This window comes from Salminus brasiliensis, chromosome 15, assembly GCF_030463535.1.
Source record: "Salminus brasiliensis chromosome 15, fSalBra1.hap2, whole genome shotgun sequence".
Taxonomy (NCBI): Eukaryota; Metazoa; Chordata; class Actinopteri; order Characiformes; family Bryconidae; genus Salminus; species Salminus brasiliensis.
Genome location: NC_132892.1, coordinates 8,890,744 through 8,917,751, shown reverse-complemented (window position 1 = coordinate 8,917,751; position 27,008 = coordinate 8,890,744). Strand labels below are relative to the sequence as shown.

The 27,008-nt window shown below is 40.2% G+C and overlaps 1 long non-coding RNA gene across 1 annotated transcript in view; it reads left to right on the top strand.

Annotated features, from left to right (window-relative positions):
- The first annotated feature begins 1,831 nt into the window (after nucleotides 1-1,831).
- The window catches only part of LOC140535990 (uncharacterized), a 36,435-nt gene continuing 11,258 nt past the window's right edge, over nucleotides 1,832-27,008 (top strand). Inside the window, exons 1-2 of the long non-coding RNA XR_011977571.1 lie at nucleotides 1,832-2,665; nucleotides 13,237-13,418. This is a non-coding gene — a long non-coding RNA (uncharacterized lncRNA). The remainder of the gene's footprint in view (nucleotides 2,666-13,236; nucleotides 13,419-27,008) is intronic.

Sequence of the window (27,008 nt, the reverse complement as noted above, 5' to 3'; positions counted from 1 at the left end):
GCATAGTTTGGAACCCAGAAATCACTCTGTTTGCCCCAAACTGCTCTTTATTTGGTATTATACTGGCACTAAAAAATGCGTCAAGAATTACACTATTAGTGGTCACAACAATAACAACAGCAGCACCACGTCTCGCAAGAAAAATGTAAGCACACTGATGCTAAGGGAAAAGACACAGACATCTTTTTAAACACCTGATCTTTCGCTTTTTTGCTGTAAAAACAACTAAATCATTTCTGTTAATAATCCTAACATGCTTATGAGCGAATGTAGCCTTTAAAGTCATGCAATCACCAAGTAATTTATTAGGTAGACTATCCCAGTTCTGTTTAGGGCCTACTTTTGCTCCAGAACAGCTTCAATCCTTATGGGATTGATTCCACAATATGTAGAAAACATACAGAGGTTCTGGTCCATGCTGACGTGATTGCATTACACGATTTCCTGATGATTTTTGACTCAAAGAAGTGTTTTAGCAGTTACAGAAATACTAAATCAAGCCCAACCACCAATCACTCTAAGTCACCGAGATCACATTTTCCCCCTTTCTGAAGCTGCATTTCCTGTATGTGCATGATTTTATACACTGAATTGCTGACACACAATTGGCTGATTAGGTACATGCAGATCTGTAACCATTTTACTTGTAACTGTTTTACATTTTTTTCAGATTTTTGACCATTTTGCCAATTACCCAACCCATACGTAATCCACCCTGTTGCGTAATCCCCCCCACTGCATGCGATGCCCTCGTCACCAGTGAGGGCAGATTAGCATGTGGTTTCTCCAACGTGCGCACAGTCAAGCCACTCATTATTCGAACCGACGCAACATTGTAGGTCAACCAGCACGCCTGGAGGGAAGCACTAGATACCCGGCTCCAACACATCAGCCTATAGACACCAGCATCCTCTGATCATGGTGACAGTGCCTTAGTCCGCTGGACCACCTGAGGCCCATGAGACATTTCTGAAGTGTCTCTGACCTCCTTATCTATAAGCAACTGCATGTTTTCCACCCCCATCCTAAGAAAACCTTTATTTTTTTATAAAGTGTGGAAAACTTGCGGCTAAAGCTTCTTCAGTAAAGTGACGTCTGTGAACGATTGATGGACAAATGGTCTCCAAGTCTCCTGATCACATCAGCCTTAAGGGGTTCATAAGAATCCTAGTCCTACATGGGCCATGCAGTTCAAACCTTGACATGATTTTGTTGTTTCAAACAATGGCAGCTGCAATTTTTCATTGAGGGAGAGAACGAGAGAGCTGTATGCAACCGATACAGGAGGTGATGGAGGTTGGGAATTGCATTGCCATACACTCATAAATCATGTTTGCTAAATACCTGTTATTTGAATGCAGCTTGTTTTTTTGTTCTTAGGAAGCTCATGTTCCTCTCTTTTGGAAGCAAGCCAGTCAGCACTGACGGAGCTACACTAATGCTGAAACAAGTTTGGAATGCATCTAAGATCTGGCTTTGGCACGTCACGCACTATGACACATCCACGAGATCCAAATGCCTACTGGAATGATGTTCATGAAGAATCTGAAATCTTACTCTGCGGTAGTCTTAATTTCCTTGGGCAGAGGTCGAGATATGCACATTTTTTTTTGGCCTAGAATGTGAAGTTCTCAGGCCATTTCAATGCATGTGCATTTGAGTTGCCAGCACAGATTACAGGTATCATATATTCAGCCATAACAGGTAATTTAGGTTATAGTTATAGTTGTAGTATACAGTTTTATTTATGGCCAATACGAAGACTGCTGTGCCACTGGTTACATTTTTGTCTGAAGTTCAGTTTGTTTACATTTCTATTGGTTAAAACAAGTAGAAAATCTCTAGAAATACTGTGAGAAGACTCACAGTGTTGTTAATGTGAAGCACCAACTGCTAGTTAAGCACTAGTGCTAATAGCATCCTCACTGTGGAGATGTCTGCTAAATGTGAGTGAGTTCCAAGCCAGGTGAGGTGTTGCGCTTCACAAATATAATCTAAAGAACTTCTAAAAGCACAGTTTGGAATCCGAGACATATCCTGTTTGTGCCAACCCTTGCACCGTTAAGTATTTTATAGCTGAAAAAATACCATAATTAGTGGCCACAAAAACAGTATCTTGCCTCTCAAGAAAACTGGGAGATGGTTCACGGAATGCTAGAAGGATGCGGAAAAATGTGAAAAAAAAAAACAGAGGAGATAAAGAAACATGTTCATCCTCAGTGACAAGTAAGAATTCCAGCTCCTATGTGAATGAGTGGAATGTGGATCGTAACTTAATCTGGAATAAGAATGAGTATGTGACATGAGTATGACTTACCATAGCTATGTGAACGGTGGACGAATCTGATCATATGATAACCATAGCCACATACACAACCTCAAGCCTCAATACCACTGTAACACACAACTATAGTTGCCTTGTTATAAGGTGTTATAAGGCATTATAAGACCCATTTTACAACAGATTTATAACTATGATCTCTCAGATAGCTTCAGGAGGTTGTCTGAGATGCTCTTTAGCCAGATGTTATGTTAAAAACACAAATGGATCTGTCTCTACAGACCACCTTCTGATATTTTGACGGTGCCTCCCCCCCTCTGAAGATGAAGATACAGAGGTTATACCCCCTGGACTGCTGCCATGAGATCCTCTGCTGGTCCTGTGGTGAGTTTATCCTCAGAGTTTAATTCAGTATCCTATTTTTGCAGCCTTTGCAGTGTCATAGTGAGCTTAAATGAAGCTTACAGATGGACAGTTACGGTCACCCCTACTGCTTAGCTTGCCGCTAAAATCTTTATCTTGGCTGCTCACATTTGGCTATGTAATGCTCCCGGAAATAAAACGAAACCCAACACTGGTCCTCTTAGTTAATCTCGTCATCTCCACACATAAAGGAGTGTTGGTTTAGTTTGGAAGCAGGACAGCACCGCCAGGCCTTTTAGTTAGCTGACCACCCTCGCGATGCCGTGGAGATGAGCAGGCGTGGCACAGGCAGCCTTTTGAAGTGTGGGGTCGAAGTGGGTTTGTTTGTCAGGGGAGGTCGAAATGTTCTCAAGAACATTTGTTTGCTGGGAACTTGCTGTGGTGGAAATGGCTCTCGTTTAGCTCCTTGTCTTCGACTGCAGACTACCAGGGCAGAAATAGCATGAGTCGAATGCTCCACCACACTAAGCAAAATAAAGTGTCGTATTGTGAGGCATTTAAGAAAAGTGTCTGTGAAAAATAACCATGAATCCAAGTTGGAGCTCTGGAGGCAAGGCTGGGATAAGGAATTTTGTCAAGAAACATAAGCACCTTTTTAACACAACACTGTATTTTTAAAGATTCATGTCTTTCTCAGCCATCTTGATGGAAAAGAGACTTTGTAGACTCAACTGAAGCAAGGCAAATCAGGGTGTTTTGGGGGTGTTTACTGACCTGAAGGAGCTTGTTTTGTATGCTGAGTTGAACTCAGGAAGCAGGAGTCATTAAGGACAGGACCCACCTCTGGCCGGTGCTTGGCCAACCTGTCTATTCCAGCATTTCCTACTTCGACTAGGGTCACTGGAGCGTGTAGGTCACATTCGGGACACTTAATCTGGCCAGATAAGGTGACATGAACCCTATAGCCTGTAACTAATAGACCAGATGGTCTGGCTATAGATTGACTTTGAACCACAAGGTGTGTTGTTAAGACCCTGTTGCTAAAAAGACCTTTTTAACCAAACAGATTTGCCAACATAAACACGTAAAGATATTTGCAGAATAAAATATTATATGATTGTATTTGGGAGTTATAGACTTCCTTTATTCTTTTCTTCAAGAGGCCTTGTTTTTTAGAGTTAAATCTAACCCCAGCTTATGGATGCTAGCTTTCAATATGAGTTATTTATGGATTCATAAAATATTGTGAGTGTGAATTATTGAACGGTAAGCAGGAGGGACATGGCTACTTCTCTTATGCCATCATGGAGCCCTATTCAAAATTTCCTCTCAACAACTGTGCCATTTTTCTCCTTGCAGAGCATATATGATAGCTTATGTAAAAAAAAAACAAAAGTTGCCCATCTCTAAGGTGTTCCACCCCATGGATGTGGTAACGGTGATAAAAACACATTATACAGACACTATCGGGAAGAGCAATTAGCATTTTACAGGGAGGAACTGTGTTTCTACGCTTACGATTCATGTAGTACATCGGTGCTTGGTCCCAGTGGTGCCTTTTCTGGGTCCCTGTAAAAACACAGCCAGCAGTGAGCCCGTTTGGGAGCCTGCGAGTATATTTAGCGCTGAGGCACAGGAAGAGAGCGGTTATTGTTTAATGGAGCTTGTAAAAAATTAGGTTAACGAGGCTGTTTACGGGCTGCGGGATTACACTCGACGCTGCTAGCAAAAGTTTTTCCACTGTGAGAAGCAGACAGCTAACACGCTAACACACACACACACACACACACACACACACACACACTCACACAAATACAACACAGAATGCTAACTAGCAACTTCAGTAAGCTTGTTTGATAGACACGGACATCTTCAGTTTCAAAATCCTTACAAACAACCCTGAGTTGAATAATCTGGACAAACCAAGAAGCAGTGGTGAACTGTAACTATCAGACTTAGGCCAGACCTCAGTATAAGGCATAAATGTCAAATGAAAAAAAACATCTCAACATGGATGCTAGTCCTCCTATGGGAGTCTTGTAGTATGTAAGTGCTGACATGTAAAAGGACCATGCTTTATTCCTCAAAATACTCAAACACGCTCATTAACCCTGACAATAAACAGTTGGGTCCAATCAGGTGAGTTTGAAAGCCAGGTAAGCACAACTTGTAGTGATTCCAGGACTGGAGTTTAACACTAACGTATAATGAGTGGGGTGGAGGGTGACAGCAGATGGGCTACGGGCTGTAATTTTACACCCTTATAGTATACATATATTAAGAGGACACTGGGGACACGTGTGTCTGCTGTGGTCATGCACCATGTTAAGGCTGAGGGTTTCAAGTAGGTAAGTTGTAGGATAATAGCAGTGTGTATGGGTGAGGGTTTAAAAACATGCAACTGCATTAGTACACTGACACATACTCAGCCCAGTCAGCTACCTTAAAATAAATGAAAATAAAACAATTGGTTTACATTACTACTTACAGTGTTTAGGCATTTTTAAAGGTTGTAGTCAATGGTCATCTCCTGTTGTCTCTTTTTCTGTCTCTGTCTTTCTCTCAAGCAGTTTGAGCAGTGTTTGTGTTGATGCAGGTGCATATAGACCAACTATTACTATGAAAAGGGTGATTTAAAGAGAAGTGAAAAAAAAGTGCTTTAAGCTATAAAAATTCATACACCAAATATGAGGCAATTGTAGAAGTAAACACTGATGTAAAATCAAAGCAAATTCCCTGACTCACGCAATTTAGCTGGACGCACTGTTCAGATGCAAAAAAAAGAGGAAAAGAAAACATCTATGGTCATCCTACATATATACCATATATCATATATGCCATACAAACAGAAACAGCATGGGAGACCCACATTCAAATCCACATAACACAGCTTATGCCAGGCTTTCTGTAAGAGTATATTTCTATGATCAGGTGGAAATGACTATTCTATTAAGCATTAATAAGACATATAGTTTATGTTTATGCCAACAGTATTTTTTATAGGTTTTATTTATTATTATTTTTACAGATTTTCCTTTACAGGTTTTCCTTTGATTTGTGCATGCTAGTCAATACTGTAATGACTGTACCAACAGTACACCCAACCAAAAACACTAATCTTTGTAAAGAGTGAGAATATTAGTAAGTAAGTAAAAAAGGACACTTGAGGCAGTGAGGGGAAACTGGTGTGTATTTCATACGTATTACCATAGCTTCCATGTATGTTAGTGTAGCTTCTAGCAAATACTGCTCTGTCTGGTCCTAATGTCCGGTCCACATTTCAGTATTATTGTACATATTTTGAATCTGATTTGACTCTCCCAACAATGGCAAAAAGTGTCTACATTTGGGCCTGGTCCTAAACGATCAGAATGTCCTGTGGTGGTACTGTGTATTATCCAGTCTTTACCCGTCTGGTCTACTCCCAGTCCAGTCTCGAATAGTCAGCATCCTGTAATGCTGTGTAATGTGTGGTTCTCAATTGTGTGAAACGCAATGTAAACTTCTTGTGTGTAAGTAACTCTCAAATGACTAGCATGGTAAATTGTGCCTTGCTGCCTTCTACCATGTTTAATTAGATTCTGAGAGAATCTGAGCAGATCTTCTAGTTGTAGAACACTGAAGGAAGGACTAAAAAACACTAATGTGTCATTATATGTGGGGTCTGTATGTTTTTTAGTTCAAATTTAGTTAAGATTTTAAAATACTGTAATAATCTCAATAAACTATATAATGCACGTTCAAAATGTAAAATAAATGTGAATACAAATGTATTTAAATAAAGTTGACTAAAATGTTTAAATCAATGTTTTAGTTTTGCCAAATATTTTAATCATAGCATTGGCATTTGGTTCACAGACAGAGCTACCCACATTTTTCACAATTATCTACAAGGAGTTTTACATTGACTTATGTGTTATGTATTGTATTTTGTTTTCCAGTAAAAAGCAACAAACTCTCCCAAGATCAACATTTACACAATGTAAGAGTTCAAACTGTGCACCAGATGCCCAAAACAACGCACCAGACCAGTGAACAACAAGCAGTACAGTATTACAGTGCAACATTAATGTTCTCTATCTACAATAGTTCTCCAGCTGATGCTCTGACTGACTGCATGCCACTGAACCGTCTGTTGATTCCAGTCTGCGGTCTGTGCAGACGTGTCGCTGGGCGTGGATGGTCTGGCTATGTTGAAGGCCGCTCTTCTCTTGGGTGGCACACTAATGAAATCATGAGGACACGAGCAATAAGGGGAGTTACAACTTCCGCCAAGAAGGGAAAAATGGCTCAGCCGAAGCCTTTTTCTTCAGACAGCCTTAACACGTTTCTCAATCAGGTTTTGCAAGCCTTCTCTTTTTAAAGTATGTATCAAAGCTTATGAAATGTATTGACAAGAATGTTCCTTCCATCCACGTGTTTTGCTCAGACGCCGGATGGTGAAATACCACATTTCAGAAGAATATTCTCTTTGCTTTCAAAAGAAATCATCATCTTGTGCCTTTCCATTTAAGTACTCAGGTCAAGAATTAGGAGAATAGTGTCATGCTGGGCCTGAGTACTGTATCTTGCTTGCCCCATATATCCCAGCTGTCACACATAAACCTTGTATCTCTTAAATGTTTTACTGTAGAAGAAGTATGAAAAACCGTCAATGGAAGTCAATGTAGAAAGATTTTATTCCAAGTCATTTTGGAGCATTTCTTTTGGTCCATCCTGAAATTTAGTTTTCTCCTTGGTACACTGTGTGAATATTGTTGGTTGAATAGACCAATAGAAATTAGCTTGAGGGAGATATATTCTTACAACTGAATTTGACAACAAATTATTATTGTGTTTATCCAAAATATACCTTACATGTAAAAATAATTTATTGACCATAACTAAACGCAATTAATTATACATAATTACTTAATGATGAAATGAAATGTTAAAAAGGGTTAAGCTGGTCAATTACAGTGTGCTTGTGTGTGTGTGTGTGTGTGTGTGTGTGTGTGTGTGTATGTGTGTGTTGTGTTGTAAGAGAGAGAGAGAGAGAGAGAGAGAGAGAGTGAGAGAGACAGTAGACAGACAGCAGATGTCTGAGCATTGGCCTATGGCTCTGATTACCACTACAGCAGAGCATCTGTGTGACCACACTGACCATATGTGGGAGGATGGGTCAGACAGCCAGTGTCAGCAGCACCAAGAGCAAGACCAGTGCATGTGTATGTGCATGTGGTCATAAGTTTTTTTTAGTCCTGTTGTGGGGACCGAATACATAGACAAGGAATACATAGACATTATGACATTGCAGAAAGAACTTGGCTGGGCCTAATGAGAAAAATTATATTTTATAAAATAAACATTTTAAATTTTATAGTTTTATATTTTAATATATATATTTATTTTTTTCTTTTCTTTTTCTTTATTTCGTGTTTGCCAATGGACAGATGCTGAATGGCTGCATGCAATGAGTTGCATTCCACATAATTTCCATGCAACTTGGCTGTTATATGAAGCAATTCAAAAACAATCAAAATGTAATGCAACAGATACAGTTTCAGTTTTATGGCTTTTTAAACTACATTTGGCTGAAAATAGCTACTAAGAACTGAATCATGGCACACAGGCAGACGGATGTAGTGTTATGAGTCCTTCCCAAGGATTTGTACTGGTGTAGCTTGGTGCACTGGCCATCGAACCCTTGTCTTCTACAGGGAAGGATAGTGTGTTAACCACTGCACTATACCAACCACAAAAAATTTATTATTCTGGCTATATAAAATAATCTGCAATTTGTTTACATTTCCATATTCACAGCTTTTGTACTGTCTACACACTATGAAAAGAGGTTCTTCAAAGTTCCTTTAGTAAAGAAAATGGTTCTGTGTAGAAGAACCATTTGCAAAGGTGTTTTAACTTTAAGGAGTTTTTGGATAATGCATGTAAGTGTAGTCCTCATCAGTCAGAAGGAAATTTGTCATAATGGTTTCATGAATTTTAACTACGCTCCTAATAAAGAACCATTTTTGTCATGGAGAAGTGACCATTAAACTGATAAAGAACCTTTGCACCAAAGAGTTAAAATTCATGAAACCATTATGACCAATTCCATACTTCCCTTCTGACTGATGAGCACTAAATTTACTTCCATTATCCAAAAACTCCAAGCACACAGCCAACAGCGTTGATTGGCTGCTGGCTGTATTTCTGTTGCTGTGTTATATTAAATTCAGAACTGGGCTAAAAAAGCCACAGTAGATCACACGTAGTTCGATATGTTGACCCAACCAATCCTTTGAAGCCAAAAACCAATTATGAATTACTGATGAAATGCAACTCTATAATCTCAAAAACTCTCCCACAAGCCAAACAGTCATCACCATCACACTTTACATAACATTGTAAATACTTCCCACGATTCATCTGTTTAGCTGATCCCACACAAACCAAGCAGGCCTCCCAAGTCTCACACTTTTTTTGTCCACTTTTTAGGGAAGTAACATTCAAAGAACATTCATATTCAAATCGGAGCCTGTGCACACTAGCCAGGCACTCAACGCTAGAAAATAATAAGATTCATACACCAAGCAGTGTATCTCTCCAAGATATCGTACTGTAAAGATCGCCATGTGTTAATAAGTTACTGACTGCAGTAAGTGAAATCCTCTTAAATGTAGATTGAAAAGCTCATTTTTCATTATGATTAAGAATAAGATTAAGAACTCATTTCGGACTTTTTACTTCATTGTACTCATTGTACATTTCACTTCAAGTGTTTTTGTCTTCTACAAGTGTCCTAATAAACAAACAAAAATAATAATAAGGTGCACATATTTGTCCTCCGCATTTAACCCATCTGTGGTAGTGAACACACACACACACAAGTGCACTAGGAGCAGTGATTACACACACCCAGAGCAGTGGGCAGCCAACTCCAGCGCCCAGGGAGCTGAGAAGTAAAGGGCCTTGCTCAAGGGCCCAACAGTGGCAGCTTGCCAAGCCCAGGAATCAAACCCACAACCCTGTTATTGATAGCCTGGCGCTCTAACCACTGAGCCACCAGACTTTGGACTTTGGTGTGCAGTGTAGGGGGAGGAAACTGCTTGCTGCCCTCATCTGTACTGCTGCTACGAGCAGGCATGCTCCCTCACACCGCAAATGGCACACCAACTAAAAAGTGACCACCATCCAACTCAATCGTCCCCTGGTTGTGAGGGAACCAGCTGGCTCTAAAAGACAATAAAATATAATAAAAGAGCTCCTTATTCCAATTAAATGGCCTTTTCTGAGTCTGCTTTCTCACTGATGCTACAGTACTACAAACAGTCATGAGAAAAAAAAATAAACACCCCACAAAAATCTTACATTCCTAATTGCATTTCTATTAATTACATTTTTGCGAATTATTCAAATGATGATCAAATGTTGAGATGTTTAAATATGTTATATAAGACAAAGACTTTCAATTGGTGTTTCTTATTTTTTCACATGAATGTATTTAATGCACTGGTGAATAAACTGCAAAACCTGAACTGCTTAACAGTCTGTCCTCAATTAAGTAGCCACTACTTAAATGTCCTGTAAAGTATATCAGTAAAGGATACACACACATGGTCTTGTGAAACTCGCACCCTTTTAAAGTGTTGACCAGACCAGAGCGTGTGTACTTACTGAAGATATGCTTGCATGGCACCATAAGAGCGTGTGACACTGAGGCCATGTCTATGTGTGTGTGAACAAGTGTGAACTTCAAGTTCCAGACGCTGTTACTCCATATTGTTACAGCTGCACTCTACTGTAGTCCTGACTCAGCCATCAGGTGCTTCCCTCCCTCTTTCACTCCCTTCTTTCGTTTCTTTTCTTTTGTTTTTCGCAAGGAAAGAAACGAAACACCCCCCCCCACCACCACCACCACCATCCCGCCTCTCTTTTAGCCTGGGGCAGGGAGAGCCGCTAAAGTACACCAGACATGCTGAGGACTATGTATTGTTATGGTCGTAGTGGGGATGATTGTCGGTGGTTGACTGATGATAGGCTTGTGGAGTTCTTGGAGATTTAGCAGCATTCCACAGGCTCAGTGTCTAGATCCTCAATTAAAATGAGCCCTGCCGTTTTGTTTTTTTCTCCAGCAGTTCGACTATGTCAGGGGTGTTTGAGTTTGTGTGTGTGTGTGTGTGTAGCCATGTATTTAGCTCTCTGTGGGCACTAAATGTCCCTAGTATGATAGGTGCTCTGTTTACTACTACTGTTTAGGTGACAGTAGTAGTGCTGTCCATTGAAATACATAGTGTACCTTCACAGAGATAGTGCCAAGTTGTACAGTGCTCTTTAATGTGGTTTGTGCAAATGATGACAGTTATATGCTAAATGACAGTCATATTAGTGTTAGTTATATGTGTAAATATGTATTTGTTGCTTAATACAGTGTTTTCATGAAAATAAATGTCAAAATTAAATTTAACTGAACTGAGAGAATGAGAGCGAGAGAGAAGCATTTTCAAGATCCATCTTTAATATCTATAAAAGTGTTTATATGTACTTTTCAGCAAAACATTATAAGGCACTATAATATCTTGTCATTTAAAGATTGTATTATGTTTTATGTGCTCTCTTTAGGCCCTTCCCCACTGTGTCTGATTAAGACTTCAGAAGCTGGACAGAAGTCCTTAGTAATTTGATAATAACATTTTATATGGCATAAAATACCTTTACATAAGCCTGTGCAATGGTTCACTAGGAGTTACAATCTTAGCACCATATTAAGCAAGGATATAGGCCTTCGGATTGTCAGCTTTTATGTTATAGTAATGTTGCTCTGCCATGAATGTTATATTTTGCAGATTCACTAGTGCGCTATCACTCAAGGGTCTGCTACATCTTCCGGAAGGATATTTGATTTGCCTGTCTGGGAATCCTATGCCCATTGTCCTCCAGACCTCAACTCCCTTACAAGCTGAGGGATCGGCCTCGAGAAAATGCTTTACTATCTTCTTATAGCCTTTCTCCTGCTTTGTGGCCATCAGTTACTTTAACTTTAAAGTGTTCAGCAGCTGGTTAGCGGAACTTCTGGAGTATAAAGCCTTGAAATCTGCATTACCTGGTCTTTCCTTGTTAGCTTGTTGGCAATTGAGACTGAAACATTGAATAAAACAAAAATAATACACTAATCTGGGTTCAAATGTTGAAAGTAAGGTTTCGTCTTTATACCTTTTGGAGATCTGTTTATCTTCTATTTACTCAGCTATTCACAGTAATAGAAACTTTGACCAGGGGTGCCCGATAACTTTTTGCATGCACGGCATACCAGTGTCTCTTGGTGTTTGCTTGAATGATGGAGAACGGTGCATATGAGGCTCTTCTGCAGTTGTCTGGAGGGTTGGATGCTTTCTAATTAAAATCCTGGAGTGTAAAATGCTGAGGTGGATTGGTTGCATGAGTCATGCTTCGTGTGTTTTCTTATAGCCTCTGAGACCAACTCTCTGGGGTGGACACGCATGCAAGCGCACACACCTAAGTGCCCACAGAGATACACACACCTTTAAAGACACACACAAGCACCAACAACAATAAATCATATCAGAAGCACATCCAGGTTAAAGTGTACTTTGCAATATACACCTGTGGAAGCACACACAGAATAAACACCCATAAGTAATGTTGTACACACACACTGGGGAAAATATGAACTCTCATTAAATTTCTCTCAGCCCTGCCAAGAACTCTTATCTTGGCTGTGTGTGCAAATAAAGAGGGGAGACGTCTCAGATATATCACATTTTACATATTTGTAAAATAGAATTAATAGAAAATGTTAATTCATAATATAGAAAGTTTGATCCAAAGAGCTCTCTGAAGCCCTCTCAGAACACTTAGAAATCAGTCAGTCCACTGTCTACAAAAAAGGTGAAAAGTAAAACAACTACCAACATTGCCAGCTCAGGTCATCCTAGGAAGTCCAAGAGAAGACCATAAGATGCATATATCAGATATCCACAATCCTTAAATGTCATGTGATAGAATAGCTGTTCTGCACACCTCAAGCAGGCACACCAGTGAACTACTGGAAATTCTCAAGACTCTTATAGTCTGTATATGAGCCCACACCTCAGTTCTTCACTTACATAACTACAGTACATAACCTACATATTACACCCCCTCTACACCACCCGCCTTAAAACCATGCACTGCATTGGTATTTTGCCAGGACGCATGTATTCATATTCGCCACGGAGGCTCTGGTGTTTTGGTAGTGAGCTAACCCACATAAGAGGCTACTTCTCTATTGCATGCCATCTTAATGCTATTGCAGTGATTAATATAAACAGATATGATTTAAGATCTAAAACATGCACTACATTTGAATAAAGCTTTTTTATTATTTTTTAACTGACCTCATTGTTACTCACATGTTTTGATTTGTTAGCTAGCTTTTTTGTTTACAATATCAGTTGGCAAATAGTTTATCACTGTAGAATATAAATAAATACTAACTTTCCGCTCCAAAGTAGCTGTTTGATGACATGGTTATTGGGCTAGATTATACATTTATTAAACATTTTACTTCATTTCCTCATTTTCTACCCTCTCTTTCTCTCCCCTTCTGATAGTCTTGGCCCATGGTTGTTTGCTGAGGCTTGGCTGGTGCCCTTGACCAGGTTCAATGGCAGCCAGCCCGCGCCAGTAGACCACCAGGACTTCATGAGGCCCAGCCCATGTTTGTGTTCAGCCGGCAAGCGCTCTGGATTTGACGGCAAAGGTTTTGGTCATAGCTGCCCGCAGGAAATAGAAGGTAAGGAGTCATTAAGTTCAAGATGGTATTCCAGCTAAATGAGCCAAATAACATGAACTGACCAGCATTTTAATTTGCACCAGTGATCCAAGTGTCTCTTTAGTATCTAGATAAACCAAGCTGTGATAGTAGTGGATTTAGGTATGTGACACTGGCAGTAGGGTTGGGTGGTATTTCAAAATTATCATGTGTCTGATGTCAGATTTCTGTTCTCTGTCTAGTTAATGTCCAAATAAACTAATTCCCTCATGTGCATTTAAAAGAGCCATGGGGTGGGGGTGCTGTGGAAGCTCACTGATTGGTGATGTCACACTTTGAAAACGGGTGGGGAAAAAATGAAGGGACCTGTAGTTGTAGAGTTAATTTGAAAGGGAGAATCATGCAAACCTGAAAACACTCCTAAGACCATTCCCCCAACCCTGTGCTTTTCAATTTGCCTTTCTCCCAGTTGAACTTATCTTCAACTTGTGTCAAAAGCTCAACTGTCAGTACCCAGCAGCTGGACCGAGCTGCCTGATACTCAGTGGAGCTGTAGTTGAGCCATCTCAGCAAAGTCTATCTTAGTGAGTGGCTACAGATCCAAAACCATGGAGAAAAAAAAAAAAATAATTTCAGCTTTCTGTCCTTCAGCAGCAGTCGCTCCATCTGGGTCATTCTATTCTAAACATTATAAGTGTGCTTTTAGTCAGATTTGAATTATTTCTATAGTGAACAGTCTGTTATCCTGCTAACAAAGCTAATGGTAACCAGCTTCCCTTTCCTTCTCTCCTCAGAGCGATTTAACATTAGCCGTTGTTCTCAGACTGACAACTTGACACTTACTGAATGACAATTATAAAATTGTGGTTGTCCACTTAGTTTGTCTTAGTATTTGATCATTTTCAGTTTTAAAATTAGGCAGGTTTAGATTGTGTTAGATTGAGTTTGAAGTCTGGTCAGTTTCAGAAACCCTTTACAGAAAGAAAGGCATTAGGAATGCTGCTGAAGCCTTCAAAGCTAAGGTAGTCTGTGCCTCTAGAAACAGTGCTACAGTGCTGGATACATGGCTATAACTAAGCTTAGCTGAACTCCCCCAAAACACCCAACCAGCCAAAGCAAAATGTCTCTTAGAACACAAGTGAACACAAAATCCCAATGCTTAACAAAACTACCACTGCACTTTTTTCTCATGATCTAAGTCTCATGATTTTGTAAGATTTGGGCCTATACTCCTTACAGCTGTAAACCTAGAATGTGGGAGTGTCCGCCGCATTTGACCCATCTGTAGTAGTGACCACACACACTAGTGAACTAGGGGCAGTAAGCACACACACCCAGAGCGGTGGGCAGCCAACTCCAGCGCCCGGGGAGCAGAGAGGTTGAAGGCTCAAGGGCCCAACCGTGGTAGCTTGCCGAGCCCGGGTATCGAACCCACAACCCAATTACTGAATAATTTGCACTGGATACTGAATAATTTATTGTAGATGCTGAATAATTTATACTAAATACTGAACAGTTCATACTCGATATTAAAAACTTCAAATTAGATACAGAATAATTAATTACTTAGTTACTGACAAATTCATAGTGGATAGTAAATCCTTCATAGTAGATTATGTATATATCATAATAGATATTGAATAATTTACTATAGGTAGAATGATAGAATGATAGTTCTTATGTCTAAAAAAACAAGCCGGACCACCGTTGGCATCATAAAATTGTCAGTGGCATTTCAATAATGGGGAGGTTGGGACCAAAATATTTGCTCTTAATTTTAAATAAGTTGACATCTATTAAATATGACATCTATTACGTTTAATATACCATTTTATGTGTCCCTATCTGGTAAAGGACTCAAGCCTTGCCCTCAGAACCTTACGATGTAAACCACATATGTTGATAAGAGTACCATATACAGTTTTTTATGTTCAGTGCCCAGGACCTCATATACATGGCTTGGGACTTACTGTTAACATGTGGTTATATTATGTGACATTGTGGTACAGAAAATTGTAGAGCACTGCTAAAAACAATGTATGCCATGACTTTCTTGACCCTTCTCCCCAAGGACTTTGGGAGTCTCCCAACCCAGACACAGCAAGAATTTATACCAATAACTGTCTAATCTAACATATTGACAGCTGAAAAACACAAGACCATGTAGTCTTGTCTTGTCATAATAAACAATGTACAGTCGCAAAATCATGAACATATCCTAGCATAGCTGTTACCCATGAACCCATAAAGCGAGCCAGGCTGTGGCTAAAGCCATGGTAGTGATGTTAGATGAGGCAGGTAGCCGTTGTGGTAGTGATACTGGATGGGGCGGGGGTACACAGTGGAGCGAAATGACGTTCCTCCGGGACCATGGTGCAACACGGAACAGAACCAATACAGTACAGATACATAAAGTGCAATGTACGTGATACCACATGAGCACAGCAGTTTTGGAAGAGAGCAGTTCTTATGTGATACAATATTTAGCAGCAAATAACCTGATAAATGTGCAAGTAGGCACATGGTGGGAGCATCAACAGAGATGTGTATATGCGTGTGTATGAAAAAGGTGTGTGTGAGTGTGCATGAGGTGAGAGGGGCTCTCAGCTTAGCACTTGTTTGAGACCCTGATAAGCTTCTCAGCTGTCCTCACTATTCGCTGTAGGGTCTTGCGGTCAGAGACATTGCAATTCCCAAACTAGAGAGTAATGCAGCTGCTCAGGATGCTCTGCACAGTCCCTCTACAGAGCATGGTGAGGATGGGAGGGGGGGTGAGCTTTCCTCAGTCTCCTCAGGAAATAGAGGCAGTGCTTGGCTCTCTTGGCTATAGAGCTGTCAGTGTGCTCGAAGCAGTCCTGAAGAGCAGAGAACGCTCCTGGGGGGCAGGTTTTCACTTGCTTCAGGTCCGATTTGGCATGTCTGATGAGCGGTCTGTATGCTGGAATAAGCATCACATGTGGAGATGTGGTCTGAATAACCGTAGTGGGGCCTTGGCTCGGCTCTGTACATGGGAGGAATGTTTGTGTAAACAAGATCCAGCACGTTAGCCCCCCTGGTTGCAAAGTCCACATGCTGGTGGAATTTAGGGAGCGCTGACTTGAAATTTGCGACAATAAACAGTCCGTCTGGGTGTTTGTTTGATAGCCACATGAAGTTTGTTCAGTGAGGCATTAGCATTAGCACTAGGAGCTATATATGTACATGTGCCGCTACTATGTACACCTGTATTCAGCTCTCTGTAAATAAAAGGGTCTTGCTGTGACAATTGCAAACTCCAGCAGCAGTGACTGCAAACTAGTGCGACATTTTTTCACCATTCAGTGTTGATGTAAACACACCGGCCCCCATCTCGAGTCGTACCGCACTATTCAGCGTCTCTGTCTGCACAGAAAGAGTGCAGGCCGCCAAGCTGAATGGCCGGAGTCAGGAGTGGAGATTATCATCTATATTTCAGTAAACACAAAAACACAGCAGTTTCTGAACTGGATTTGGAGATTGTGGAGTCCAGTTTGTTCTCTGTGTTCAAAAGCAGGATTGAGGGAATTGCTGTGCGACTGGAGTTAGCTGGTAGCTTTTCATGTACGCCGGCTTGCTTGTCGCACTTCTGCCTCCTAGCTCTTTGCGCAGTCTGTTTGAAAGCAAAGATTGTGGCTGATTCCTCATCTGTAGCAGGGTCTGGCGTTGGTCAAGGTTGGTGCTGGTTGTACTTGCCATGATTTTAGGTATGTGTCAGGTTGCGGCAGATATTAAACAAAAAAAGGACCTATGTGCAGAACCTGCAGCTAGGTGGCACGCCGCCAGATACGCCTCAAAAGAGCAGTTAACGTAATATTAGACAAGACCAATATCCACCCTGCTATCATAGCGGTAGCAATTTTAATATAATATGCTTTAGCTACGGACACATTAATGCTACAGCAAACCACTTCCCTTTAAAATAATAATGAAATAATGAAAGCACCCCACTTTAGCTTAGCTAAGATTACATCTCCTCTCAGGAGCACATGTACTCGTTAGCTTTGTGGCAAGATGTAGCCCTCAGGCCATCAGTAAGAGCAAATGTCCCTTCTAGACAAACGAGCCAGTACTTGCGCATGCACATTTCAACAATGTGTATCAGTCAATCAGTCAGTCAGTGAAAATGCCTCCTCTAGGCCAGTCCCACAATAGTCTAGGGTTTATAGGGTTAAGGAAAGAGAATTTATGGCATACAATATGGCAATGTCACAGACCTGCAGAAATAATTTTATCACATTTAAAAAAAAATTAAAAAACAATGGAAAGAAGAGCTTGTCATACGTATTTATGCGATCTGTTATTTTTGTTGGTTATATGGCTCTTGTGTGGAAAGTTCTAAAAAGTTAAAAGTTAAACTAAAATAGCAGCTTTTTTTTTTTTTTTATTTAAGTCAAGATTTCCAAAAAGTTCTAAACTGGAGAATAAAAATTTTCCTAAATAACTCATTTTATCATTAATGACCCCAACGACACCTTCAGCTGTGGTCAGTGTGTGTAGGTTGGCGCATGTTTAAAGGACAAGAAAGATTTCACACCTGAAATCATGGCACAGGTACTCGTTTCATTGCATAAACCTCAAAAACTTGTAAACACATGCACAGTGATGGTAGTTCCTTGTTTTGATCACATCCGTAGCTCCAGTCAGCTACTGTGAGGGTGTAAACATGTCAACAAAGCACGTTTCGTGACTCAGCTCTGTCCTCAATGACAACAATTTATTACGGTGCATTCAGTGCCAGAGGAGCCTCTCCATCTTGCAAGCAAAGATGTTTTCGGATCTCTGTGGAGTTCAGGGATGTGATATATTTGTTATGGCAGAGTTCCAGATATTTCTGGAATCTGTGTGCATGATTTATTCCAAAACAGGAGAGGAAAATCAAGGTTGAGAGTATGAGGAGTAGATTAATGATGTTTTTCACATTTTACTTTTTTTTTTTTTTTGCTGTGAGGTCCAACACCATAAGTAGACTGAGTGGAAGCCCCACTGAAATTAAGCCCTTGTGATTTACTGAAAACATCTGTCAGAGACATCCAGTGACCACTAGGACAGCAAGGAATTGGTCAACAGAAGCTGTAGAAGCTTTGAGGGTTTTTGAAACACACGATGAGGACATTATCGCAATTACATATTACATCTTGCATTATAGCTTAGACTTCTTGGACCCTCAAATATTCCCCAATAACAAACCATGGGTTACTAGTAACTTATAAAATATCTGCCAAATTAGCAGAAGAAAGCCTTCAGAGATGAGGAAGGCACAAAAAATAGCTTTAAATAGAGATTAAGGAAACCAATGAATATTAAAGAATTGAGCTGGAAGCTAACCTGGAACAGAAAAGGGGACATGATATGTGAACAAACCTCAATCACATACACATGACTACATGTAGCACTGGATACAGGAAAATGGCAAAGTGTAAACAGAACCAGCGGCAGCTTAATGTCAGTAAAGTCAGAAGATGATGGTTCACTTTAGGATTTCAAACATCCTCTTTCACCAGTCACCACCAATGTTATGGACATAGAGCTGGTTGGGACTTGGGTAACAGACTGGACTTGAGTTCTAACATCCATACAGTGTACAAGAGAGCCAGAGACATTTGTACTTTCTAAAGAGACTGCAGTGGACATTTGAGGACATTCTACCAGTCTGTTGTTGTAGGCAGTATCTTCACTACGCTATGCTGTTGTGTGCCATGTCAACAGTTTTAACAAAAATGCTCAGAAAACAACTGAGAAAACTGGTTCTCTGGTAGAAGTGAAGTTGGACTCGCTGATGATTGTGGCCGTCTGAAGGACTCTCAATAAGCTTCTGGCCTTTTTGGACAATACCTCACATTCCCTGCACTCAACAGTAGACGACAGAGAAGTGCATTTAGCTGTGTTGTACTAAAGAGCCCTACAGTACTCTTGACTGAACTGTGCTAGAGTGTAAAAAGCATATTGACCTTTTATTCTATACCCTTCTAGTGTTATTCAACTGTTATGACCTGATCAAGGGTCAGGCTGTAACAAAAAATGAAAGCTCACTCCCCAGACAATCTGCTAGACCCGCTAGACTATGTCTAGACTATGTAGACTCTTATTAAGGCAGCATGTTCACTTGCTCCTCTCTTCTTCTTTTGTCTAATATGTAACTGTTTGTGTTTCACTACTGTAACAAAAGATCCATCTGTCTGTCTGCCCATTTATATATCTGTCTGTCTGTCAATCTATCTGCCTGTCTGCCCATCTGTTTATTGATCTGTCTGTCAAACTATCTGCCTGCCCGTCTGCCCATCTATTTATCGATCTGTCTGTCTCTCTATTTATCTGCCTGCCCGTCTGTCCATATATTTATCTATCTGTCTGTCTGTCTATGTATATGCCTGCCCGTCTGTCCATATATTTATCTATCTGTCTGTCTGTCTATGTATATGCCTGCCCGTCTGTCCATATATTTATCTATCTGTCTGTCTGTCTATCTATCTGCCTGCCCGTCTGTCCATATATTTATCTATCTTTCTGTCTGTCTATCTATATGCCTGCCTGTCTGTCCATATATTTATCTATCTGTCTGTCTCTCTATGTATCTGCCTGCCTGTCTGCCCATCTATTTATCAATCTGCCTGTCTCTCTATCTATCTGCCTGCCTGTCTGTCCATATATTTATCTATCTGTCTGTCTGTCCCACTATCTGCCTGCCCGTCTGCCCATCTATTTATCGATCTGTCTGTCTATCTATTTGCCTGCCCGTCTGCCCATCTATACATCTGTCTATATATCGGCTTGTTTGCCCATATGTTTATCAGTCTATCTTTCTATCTTCCTGCCTGTCTGCCCATCTGTTTATTTATCTGTCTGTCTGTCTATCTATCTGCCTGCCTGTTTGCCCATCTATTTGTCTATTTATTTATCTATCTGCTCGTCTGCCCATCTATTTGTCTACCTGTCTATCTAACTGCCTGCCTGTCTATTTATTTCTTTGTCTGCCTGTCTATCTATTGGCCTGCCTTGTCTGCCTATCTATATTACTGTCTCTGTCTGTCTATCTGTCTGGCGGAAATATTGATTACATTACCTTACCAACAGCGATGGACAAGTGGACAACAGGAAAAGCTGTGATAAAATGTGATAAAAGTGCATGTTTTCAGATTGTGAAGAGCTGGTATAGATAATTAGGTAATCTGACAGAGAGCAAAGGCACAGAAAAAGGCATGGAGAGCAAGAGAACTTCTGGTGTTCTACATAATGTTGTGAGGACTGTAGGCCCTCTGCACTGTGGGCAGTAGACTAAACAATGCACTTCCTAACAGTTCCTTATGCTTGTTTTCACTGTATGTGCTGATTCCTCCACCCACCCACATAGTGTAGGCTAGACTTGCACTTATGCATCATTGCAACTTTTCTCATAAGGCCTGGGTTCCTGTAGCTTGTTCTCGTTGTCTAATCTCTGATGTGGCAAAGATTTTGCATTTGTGCAGGTTGTTAAATTATTCTTTACTTCTCCACCAAAAGACTACACGTGTTTCCACTGCGTATAGTTGTCCTTTAACACTGTGACTAAATCACATGGGAAATGAACCTTCCAGTTGCTGGCGCTTGAATGATTTTATCCTTAGGGAAATATGTAAACCTCAGAAACCTTCCATTGACTTTTGGAGCATCAGTTTAACCGTTATGTTATCCATATGCCATATTCACTTTTGGGCTGTGAGTACATTCACAGACATACAAAGCAGCTTGCAATTACAGTTTCCTGTAGGCCGAAGGAGGTTTAAAATTCTTCCAAAACCATAAATTATAGTTTATGTACGTGGGGGATTAATGCTTGCTTCTTCGTTTCCAAGGTGATTGTTCCTGCAGTCACCAGAGCCAAGTTGTTTCTTAGATTTTTCCTTAGGTTTTCCTAGAAGGGAAGAAATTGCTATAAAATATTTGACCTACAAATACAAAAGAAAAGGGAGTCAGTAGTTTTCCCCATGTGTTTTTTTTTTTTTAGTCCTTAGCAAAGACTTGTTGCTCTTGCTGTTGTCGTTACCCATAAGTCATCCCTAACCTATACAGTCAAACCCAGTGCTGGCTCCTCTTCCAAGTTAATTTAGTCATGAACACCAAAGTTCAGCCAAGGTTCTTTATCCCCCGGAGAGCAGACAGTGCGTCTACAGCCGGAGCCAAACAACAACAACACAACCGAACGCAGATGAGCCCTAAGCGCCCTTGTTTGTGGCCTCTGTTTTCAGTAAGCAGAGGTGGGGACTATCTAACCGCTGCATTTCTGCACTCACGAACCATGCATCTTTTGTTTACGTCTTCATCCATGCTGCCACAAACAGTTATGTGGTTTCCTGAAAAACGTAGAATTTAGAATAGATAGGTTTAACATGAATTCCAGGGAGAGCGTTCTCATTGCAAGCAGCTGTATTGTCTGACTTCTACAGTTATATGATAACCATTGGATTTAGCAAGAGGACTAAGAAAAAATGAAGAAATGAGCAAGTGATCGAAGTTTTGTTTTCAGATTATAGCATCAGTGGTAGCAGACCCAGAACAACTGTAGAGAGGGGGTCCAGAACTCAACAGGGGTGATCAGGGGTAATTTGACTTTGTAGCAAGAAATTACAGAGTAAAAACATCTTCATTGCAAAAAGGAAAAAATACAACCCGTTTTTAGCATTTTCTCTTATCATATAGAAGCACTTTGTAGCTGTATATTAACAGACTGTAGTCCATCTGTTTCTCGACATACTTTGTTAGCCTCCTTTTTCCCTTTTCCGCAAAAGGTCAGGACCACCACAGAGCAGGTAGTATTTGGGTGGTGGGTCATTCTCAACACTGCAGTGACACTACATGCTGGTGGCGTGTTAGTGCGTATGGCGCTGGTATGAGTGGATCAGGCACAGTAGTTTCCAGCCAACAGCGTCCTGTGACCATGGATGAAGGGGGACTAGAGGATGACCAACACAAACTGTGCAGCAACAGATGAGCTTCTGTCTCTGACTTTACATCTACAGGGTCAACTAGGTAGGAGTGTCTAATTGAGTGGACAGTAAGTGGACACAGTGCTCACTCACAGAGACCACAGAACAGGTATTATTTAGGTGGCGGCTCATTCTCAACACTGCGGGACACAGACTGATATGGTGGTGGTGTGTTAGTGTGTGTTGCGCTGGTACGAGTGGGTCAGAATGAGTGGGTTTTAAACTCCACTCACTGTGCACTCTATTAGACACCCCTACCTAGATGGTCCACCTCAGGCTTGTGTTGCAGAATCTGCAGTAAAATACAGCCATTATACATTACTACAGCAGCTTTAACCCACATAACCCAGCTGCATTAATGTCTGCCACAATATTAGGCGTTCCAAATATCATTATTGATTAAGGTTGCGAATAAGTCAAGTCAACAACTTATTGTACACTGAAATCTAAAATTAATAGTGTTCTTGTGGTCTCCTCGGCCAATCAAAACACATGCTGGAAAAGCCATTCTTCCATATGTGCATATAAATCTGTTGAACCTTTGAATGCAGATGTTGCTGTGATATGTGGTGTTTATAGTGGCAGTAAGCTTAGGCATCTCTCACAGCGCTTTCCACAAGTGTGGCATAATTTATAGCAATAATGGAAAGAAATGATTTCTTCGGGTCTTTTGTATATACAGTGAGTTTGTTTTTTGTACAGTGAGTTTTGTTTAACAAAATTGCCCTGGCTTTGTGGTATGACCCGAGAAAAAACAGACATGGCCTACTATATCTGAAGCAGTAAAATGGTCCTGACCTAAACAGTCTAGGTTTTGGGGATTTTTACTCATGAACACATTGACTACTACTACATTCGTACCATCAAATAGTAGCTTCAAAATCATTGTGTTGCTCCACTGTCGCTCCTTGTATCAGAGAAAATGGTGCCTTTATCGTTGCTACTTCAGGCACAACAAACTGCTAATTGCATTAGATAACTTTGGAGAAGCATGCAGGACAGGTCATATTTGTGTAATATACTGTAATCCTGTAAAGCTTCTTCTTTAGTGGTGTTTTAAAGTGCGAATTACACTTTCTGACTGTAGGGTCAGCCCAGGAGCTCTTTCATCTAGTTGTGAGGTTTGTATATGTATGTGGGAAAAAATGACCCTAAATGATCTTGACGTTGTATAAAAACAAATACGCCTGTGTGTTCTGTGAACGTTTCATTGTCTTCACAACCTCTTTCCTACCTCCCTCCATTGAGAACGTATACCATTTGTTTTTCGACTGGCCTTGCAGAAAGCATCAAGCTAGCTCTCAGTTACCATACGAACAGACAGAACAAATAAATGAAGGTGAAGGAGTCTTGGGGGGGGGGGGGGGGGGGGTGTTGGTAGGCGCTTTGGCCCACTGACCCAGTCTGCAGAGGGAGAAAATGTGACAGCACAGCAGACTGGGCCCTTAAGCCCAGTGGTGGTCAGGACTGTGGCCATGTGCTTCTCATTAGCACAGACTGGGTCGGCACGTGAAAAACATTCTGCCTTTTCCCCCCTCTCTGCTTCCTTTCTTCAGCAGCTGCACTACTTGTGATGAGCTGGTGGAACCTATTGTCACTGAAAGGCTGGAAAATGCAGTTGGAATGTAAGCAAAGAGGAGAGGACTGGCTTGTTTTTATCGTTTGTTCTTTTAATAGATCGGTTGATGGATGTGTTGCGATGGTAGGGCTTAGATGATGTGGTCAGCAGGGCTCAGAAAAACAGATTTTTTCCAGTTTTTGTTTTGTTTTGTTTTTTTATATTCTAGGACAAGAACATTCAAGAATTTGAATGTATAAACAGCTGTTTTTCAAGATGCAGAGACAATTTCTATAACCATCTTGGCCTGCCTTGCCTTTGAAATGAACTAACCCCCCCTCCTGTCTGTCTTTGCTATGTGACTCTTTTTGTTTGAATTTTCCTGCTCTTCCCTAAGCCCACCTCTTTGCCTGTCACCTATGACTTTCAAAAGGTTCTCTCCTTATTGCTCTCATGTGTTTCTTATCCATTGTTCAATGTTTACACTGGATATTTATGTGTTTGCCCTTGAATGTCTCCTGGTTTCTGAGGCCCAGTTTTTGATCCTTGCAAATTTCCAAGGTTAGGTGTAAGATTAGGTGTATTCAAACTATCCAATAAAATAATCATCAGTGAAATATGTGCATTAAAATAGGTTAAAAAGACATGCAAAGAAATTCACAGTAAAAATATATATAGAAAAAGAAGACTCTATAACTATAGTATATGGTTCACCACCATAGTCTTTGTGTACCAATTATAGACATTGTTTGCTATAAGGAAGAAAAGGAAGGGGAATACTATGAGTACAGTAAGTTCCTTCAATGTCTTCACAGCGTCAGTCGGATGTTTATCATGTTGTCCCAAAGCCTGGAGCCTTCTATTTACTTACCATGTGGCCTTGGCAGGGCTGCAGTACAGAAATAGTGTAGTGACTGTGTCATTCATGAACTTTCTGAACAATAATCATACCACACATCTGGGTATTGGCTGTAGGCTTTGCCAACATGTACTGTACACACTATAACACTTGTCAATTTCAATGGTACGAACAGCAAAATCCCATACAATTACATACAGTTAAAGCCTTCAGCCGATTCCAGCAGGTCAGGTCAAAATGGCCTACTTTGAGATGCCTTTAGGTGCCTTCATTAGCCATTTAACAGGCATTGTATTAATTGCACTGTAGACCTTTTTCAGTATTAAATTGCTATAATAAAAACTTGGCAAAGCCCATCTTTGGCTCTTTGACCCTTATTCCTGTTTGAATAGAGTGTGTAATGGTGATTACATTCACTGTAAATGTTGTAAAAGGATCATTGTCCTAAAGCTGAGAAAAAATGAAAGTTTTATATATATATATATATATATATATATATATTTGTTAACTGATAACAAAATCCATCTCTGTGTTACCACAAAAATCATGTGTGACCGCTCAGTTGAGTTGCCTATTTAGGGTAAACCAAATTGGTTTTGTTGGTTAGTTCAGCATAAACACTGCACAAGATAATATGGACAGTTTTTTTAAAACCCAAAGCAGTTTACTTGTTACATCAGCTAGTAATACTTGTTATTTCTGCCATAGCAATCATAGCTGAGACTCACTGAATAACAATATGCACTGAATAGCAATAGCTACAGCTGTCTAGATAGGGAAGTAGCTATAAACCTTACATATTACTCTAACATGTATTCGAGATTGATTGAACTTGTGTATCCACTTCCTGAATGGGTCAATGCTGGTCAAGGGCCCCGACACTGTTGCTCAGAAATACTAAAATTGATGTAATGAATGTTATTGATGTGAATGAAACAAAATCAAGCAAAGAAATTCATCTTTAATCATCTTTCATTACAAATGCTTGAGTAATTTGAAATCCCCCAAACCAGGAGGGAACTATAAGGTGGCCACTAGTTTCAGCTTTGAATGTTCAAAGAAAGAATGCTGTCCAAAAAGAACATTTTATATGAATAAAAAAGTTGTTCTTTCCACTGAGGCATAAATGACCCGTTGCGGGGGGTGTGTGGCTGAATGTATTTAGGGGAAAAAGACACACTTTCAGTTCTGGGCTCCACCTAAAGGCACAGTGTTTACTTATTGCTAAAGAATGATGACAGACATTTTCTCTTGCTGTCCTGAAAAAGAACATTTCTTAATGGTGACTTAGGCATGAGTTTCCAAGACTTGCATCACTCATCAACTAAACCAGTACACATATTTTTTGGAGCTCATGTCGGAACAGGACAGCTTAGATCTGAAATGAGCCAAAGCAATGTCATTTATGTGTCTGTAATCCTACCACCCCATGTCACTTTGAAACTAGGGTGTAAAAACATCCCCCATAAAGCCTACGCTTCTGAGTCATTTCCCAGCTAGCCTCTCAAAGCTACAGTCCAAAGTTCCATCATAGTGTCAAAACGTGAGACACCTTTTGATTTTGAAAACATAATTTGATACCTTTCAAAGGTCTACCATTGCTTGTTTACAATGTGAGTGCATTCATGAGTTTATTTTAGCAAGAGGAATAATAATTAAGAATATTTATAAAAAGAAAAATAATAAAAAAGAATATTTCCCCACTGGCCTTCCTTGCTCTTTCTTGTCATTCTAGTGATTCACATCTATTGGATGGACATTGGAAGTTACTCTTCAAGAGCATTGCTCCACCACTGCTATTATATAGGTATTGACCTTGACAGTACTAGATTTTCATTTACTCATAAATCACCTGAATGCTCGCTATGTGACATCTTGCAGAGTAATCTGTTTAATAATTATAGTTAATAATTAACTAAATCTCAGTCAGTCAAGTCAGAAAAATTAGTAGTTTCAGATCATACAGTTCTACATCTGGAGTCCTAAAGAAATAACATTTAAATAATTTACAGCAAAATGAGTTTAATAGTAAAACAACACTTCAAGTACAAGTAACAAGTAACTTCTTATTTACTTGTTGCATTATAGATAAGGTCATAGGCACTAATTATATATATACAGTGCCCTCCATAATTATTGGCACCCCTGGTCAAGATGTGTTCTTTAGCTTCTAATAAATTGAGTTTTTTTCTAAATAATATAGGACCACAATGAAA